Raw genomic sequence first — 6,000 nt, 5'->3', positions numbered from 1 at the left:
TTCTGAATTCAAGCTGTAGTAGAGATATTCCTCTTCTATAATTTATCAATGAATTTTAAAAGTAGTCAGATTGAAAGATTATAGACTGTTTTATTCTTTATTAATTCAATGATAGTAAGATATAATATAAGAAGTTTATAATCTTCAGTGTTAGTTCTCTGCAGAGATCTGAGTTTTCTTTCATCTTCTATACTAAATTATACAGCTGTCTTATCAGTGCTATTTTCAAGCTTTAGAGAATCTTAATTCTCTGTAGTTAGCTTCTTCTACAGTGATAATAGAGATTCTTTTATAGAATTCTTCTCTGTATTAATAATATTATAATCAGACTATTTAGATAGTATATCAGTAGAATTAAGCTGATCTGAATGATATCAGATATAGAAATTATACTCTGAAAGCAGCTTCATTTATCTGACTTAACATTTTGTTAAGCTCTTTATTATTAAGAAGTAATATAGATTTATTTAATTAGTAAGAACTTACACTGAGTACTTACTACTCTAAAGATAATATTATCAGATCTTAAAGAATTTAATAATTACTAATATCTCTTAATTATGAGTATTATATCTTCTCTATATAAGTGATAACTTCTTAAAGAAGAAGATCACTGATCTTTATTTATAGTGTCTTATAGACTCTATGAAAAAGTCTTCTCTTACAGACATTTCATTATCTGTATTCTCAGAGATAATTATTCTCTAATTCTTTCAATGTTAAAGATCTTCAGTGTCAACTGTGAAAAGATTTCACAGATCTCATTCTTAAATGTATCAGTCTCACACTGACTAAGTAAGTCAGAGTTAAAGTGATTCAGTATTATAATATCTGTAAAAGCTTGTTTTAATTCTACAAATATCTGTACAGTGTCTTGAATGAGAATAAACAGTCTCATTTTTCTGTCTTTCACACTTCTCTTTAACAGATCTGTAAGAGAGACAGTAATCTATGAATATATATAGATGAATCATCTGTAGAAATTCATAAATTTTAGAAATATCTGTATCTTATAATATATCTGCAGTATCAGTCAGTTCTTAATAATGAAGACTCAGCTTCTATTCATTGAAATACTGTTTATCTTAATAATATAATTTAAGAAATCAATCTTCTGTATGTAGAATGAGTATTTTTCAGTGTTTGTATAGAGTTAATACTGTCTTAAGTGACTTAATACTTCTTAAATATGAGTATCATGTTCTTTCTCTGTTTTTGAGAAGATTAGAATGTTATCTAACTATATTATACAGAAGATGTCAACAAGGCTCTGCAGTGTCTTATTTATATAGATCTGAAAGATGACTGAAGTATTACAAAGATTAAAAGATAAAACAAGATATTCAAAGTTACTGTTCTTGATATAAAAAGTTATTTTTTAAATATTATCTTTATTAACTCTGATTCTATGATAGATATTCTGTATATCAATCTTTGTAAATATCTTTACTTCAGATAATCAATCAATTATCTTGTTAACTAATGATAATGAATAGTAATTCTTAATTATCATCTTATTGAGATCTCTATAGTCTACATATAAATATAGTCTACTGTTCTTCTTAAGTATAAAGAGTAGAGATGTCTCTGCTGAACTCTTTAATAAGTATATTCAGTTCTTTAATTGCACTTTCTTAAGATATTTACACAGAACATTTAATTTCTTTACAGATAAGTTATAAAGAGACTTATACAGTACTGTTACATCATCTTCAAGACAAATCTTATATTATATTTTAATATCAGAAAACTTCACTACTTCTCTTTTTAAAAAGATATTCTTATAATCTATAAAGTAATATTATATTCATTCATCTTTAATAATAAATACTACTGCTAATCTTGCAGTAAGAGTGATAACTTCTTTATCTATTCTCAAGTCTTAATCATCTACTATATAGTATATTGACTTTATCTTTTTCTCAAGATTCTTTCAATGAAACTCTTCAGATTTCTCTATCACTATCTCTTCATTAGTAAGACAGTATTATTATATCTGAGTAACTCAGTCAATAAGAGAATTATTTTCTCTTAATTATAAAAGATCTAAAATAATATTCTCATCTATAATATTAACTGTATGAAGAAGTAGACTGTTTTTCTTGAAGATTTCTTCTAAGTCTGTGATTATACACTTCACTTGAATTATGTCAAAATAATGATACTTTATTTTATTAATAAATTTTATATGATCTGATAGATCTATCTTCTTTCAACTCTTCATTAAAGAAAAGAAATAGAATATAAAGTTAATATTCATTCTGAAGTTGAGTAGACATCTCACTGATATCTTCTTATTCAGAGTATACATTATAATTGTAATATAAACTCAGAGATATGAGAATTATCAATTCTTTATTTCTTTCTCTTCTTTATCTTCTATAGATATATTTATCAGAAGAGAAGTTAACTTTAAGAAAATATCTTCTCAGTTTCTTCTCTTCTTCAGCTTCTTATAATTACTAGTATAGTGATTATCAGCTTCATAGTTAAAATAGAGATCTTTATTAAATCTTTTTTAATATTTCTTCATAGTAAGTGAAGAATCAGAATACTTAAAATTCTTCTTTACTTTCTTCACACTGAAGCTATCACAGTACTGTTTAGATTCTATTATTAATTACTTAGAAGAGATCTTATTAATCTTTTTCTCAGAGAATTGATTATTTAAATAGATTCAGAAAGTCAGATTGACAAGCTCAGTATAATTAATTAATAAACTCTGATACTGTGATATTATTATCTACATCTTATAAGTCAGCTTTACAAGATAAAGTTATATTTTTAATTAATTCAAATTATCAGTTAATTTCTCTCAATATTCTTTAAATCTTACATTGAAATCAGAAGAATTCTTATTATTCTATTAATATAATAAGTTAAACTACTGTACTACTGTGAAGTCACAGTTATAGTAATCTTTAATTTAATTCAGTAGAAAGTTCTTGAATTCTTTCTAAGTTATTATAGTATCAGTATACTCAAGCTCTCTCTTCTTAATAATTCAAGTAGTTGCAGAGATGTCTTCAAGAAGATTAATAATATATATTACTTATATCTTATAAGTATTATACTAGCTCAGATTAAGACAGAATTTTCATTCAAGAATATAGATAAAGCTGTGAAATTCAGATAATATATTTCTCTTATATTTCAGAGAATCTTCAATCTTAATCTCTCTATCTTTATAATAGATGTAGATGTGTAGAGACTGTAGCAGTAATAGAGTAATTAAAGAACTTATATTAAAGTATATAGTAAGTTCAGAAATCTCAGATTTCTGTCAGAGTAGAGATGTATACACTCTAGAGAATAGTGTAGAGTTTTCTTCAGAGAGTGAGATCAGATCAGTCTTAGTACAGATATATAAGATTATATCAGTCTATTAGAGCTTAACTGATTCAAACTTGTAATCAGATTAAGTAATTTAAATTATAATATAATGAAACTGAAGCAGTGACTAGTCAGTGATATTATATAGAAATAGTTATTTAAGAAGTTATATAAGTGAGCTTAACTATCTTACTTGAATAGTGAGCTTGTGAGCTACAGAGTTATTACAAGAATATCACAGATATGATACTTAATATACTAAGAAGATTATATAAGAAACACAGTAACTCTTGTATATATTTCAGTAAAAGAAAAATGAATCACTGACTTCTTTAATAAGAAGTTAGTATCTAGTTATTTTATATAGATAATGAGCTGATACTCTTCTCTCATTTTATGAGTAAGAATAACTGAAGTGATATCTCAGCAGTGTCTTACTACTAAGAAAGAGTAATCTACTGATCTTATATAGAAGCAGAGTTCTCTTATTCATCAATTGAATCTTTCTATGATATATTCAAATGATGTTATAGAGTGATTGAAAACCAGTTTGAATAGTCTGCAGAATGAATGAAATCATTCACATGAAAGTAATGAGCTGTGTAAAACCACAGTGAGGCCTTGGCGCGGCCAGAGACGTGACAACTATAAAGAGTGATTGCAGACTACAGATATCTTGATTCTATAATTCTACAGAGTTAATGAAAGAATGGAAAATTCCTCACAATTCTACAGTGTTAAGAAACAATGATTTATGAGAATGAGTGAAAAATTAACTTGTGAATACTTCTCTTTGATAAGAGTGATCTCACAGAGAGTGATTCATCTGTAAGATGAATCTGTGTAATGATTACACAAGAATCTCATGAAAATAATTGAGAGTCAACTGAAACTCTTTTATATAAAAGATGTGAGATAAATCTGTGTAATAGTCAGAGAAGAATCTGTAGATTATAAAGAATTTTATAAAATAAGAAACTGAGTGACAGACTCTTTTCTCTTCATAATAATAAGAGATTTTTTCTCACTGAGATTTTTTTTATAAATATGAAGAGTTTTTAGTGAGTATCACTGCAGTGCTGAGTTGATTCTATAAAGTCACTCAGTGAAAGACTTCACAGATGAAGTCTTAGAGAGAAGAGAGTATGTAAGAAATTCTACTTCTTATGAATTCTTTATCTCTATTTCTATCTCTTGTATAATTAATAGAGTTAGCAGCCCTTGGCTACACACAACTATATAGACTAAAGTTCACAAATACTATTCATAACTCAGCTTGAATGCTATTATACATTTAATCTCTATATTTATCTTTCTACTGTGAATACTTCTAGTAGTTAACAGTATATATCATATCAAGCTGCAAACACCTGAATAATCATCTATGAGCACTTATTCTTACAGACACAGTTATATAATCAGTCTACTTATTACATCTTTTCTATCACTGATTATCTCTTTACACTGTGTAGAACTGAAAATGAATATGTACAGTAAAATCAGATTCTTCTAGAGTCATAGATTCTGTGATAAATAAGTCTGAACTCTCTCTATCATTCTAGATATATCAACACTTTATATAATTAATAGCAGTCTTTTAAATCTGTGTAAGAATAAGTGCTTACAGATGATTATTCAGATGTTTACAGCTTGATATAATATATACTGTTAACTACTAGAAGTATTCACAGTAGAAAGATAAAATGTAAAAGTTAATATATAATAGTATTCAAGCTGAGTTATAAATAGTATTTATGAACTTCAGTCTATATAGTTGTATATAATCAAGAGCTGCTAACTCTATTAATTACATAAGAGATAGAAAATAGAGATAAAGAATCTGTAAGAAGTGAGATTTCTTACAGTCTGTGAACAGTCTATTAAAACAGATATATTATCTGAGATTAAGTTTTATTACTGTGAGATTTATAGTTCTGATATATCTTTATTAACAGCAGTCTATAAAAAGAAAACTATCATTCAAAGAGCTCACTATATTATCAGATGTTATAGAGAATATCTCTTATTAACTTCATTCTTAACTCAATTAAGAAAACAGCTGCAGTTATTATCTTTAATAATTAATTCATCTCTCAGTTCTATAGATCTCTCTTCAGTCTTTCATCAATCATCTGTGTCATCATTCAACTCATTCTCAAGTCAACCTTATTTCATCTTTAGAGACATGCTTTCACTGTAGTTACAGTTCTATCTCTTTTATTAATAAGCTGTAAAATCAATCTTGCAGAGTCTTCTGTTTTGAGCTTAGCTCTGCAATGTCTTTGTACACAGAGGCTCGTGTGCATTAAGATATTTTATATATACACCTGAGTCCCGGACTCGCCCCATTTTTGCTCTCGTTATTCATGCAACGACTTTCTATCACGGTTTCATCTCCCGTCTATATTTATTACCTTCCATGTATGCGGCGCAGTACATGTTCACTCTGTTGGATATTTTGGTGATTTCTCATCCTTGTTGTTTTATGTTCAATATTGTTTTCCTGTCGGTATGTTCGTTATGGACAATTCTCGCCTCCTTTTCTTTTCTCTCTTACAAACAAGCTTCTGTCACTCGAAAGGGTCCATTCATTTCTCTGGCTCTCTAATCTAGCTCCCGAAAGTCAATCGGAATATATACTACGTACTGTACTCCGTACATGTACAG

Source organism: Blastomyces gilchristii (genome assembly GCF_000003855.2).
Source record: "Blastomyces gilchristii SLH14081 genomic scaffold supercont1.22, whole genome shotgun sequence".
Classification (NCBI taxonomy): Eukaryota; Fungi; Ascomycota; class Eurotiomycetes; order Onygenales; family Ajellomycetaceae; genus Blastomyces; species Blastomyces gilchristii.
The sequence above is the reverse complement of the archived record's forward strand: the minus strand, read 5'-3'. Positions refer to the sequence as shown.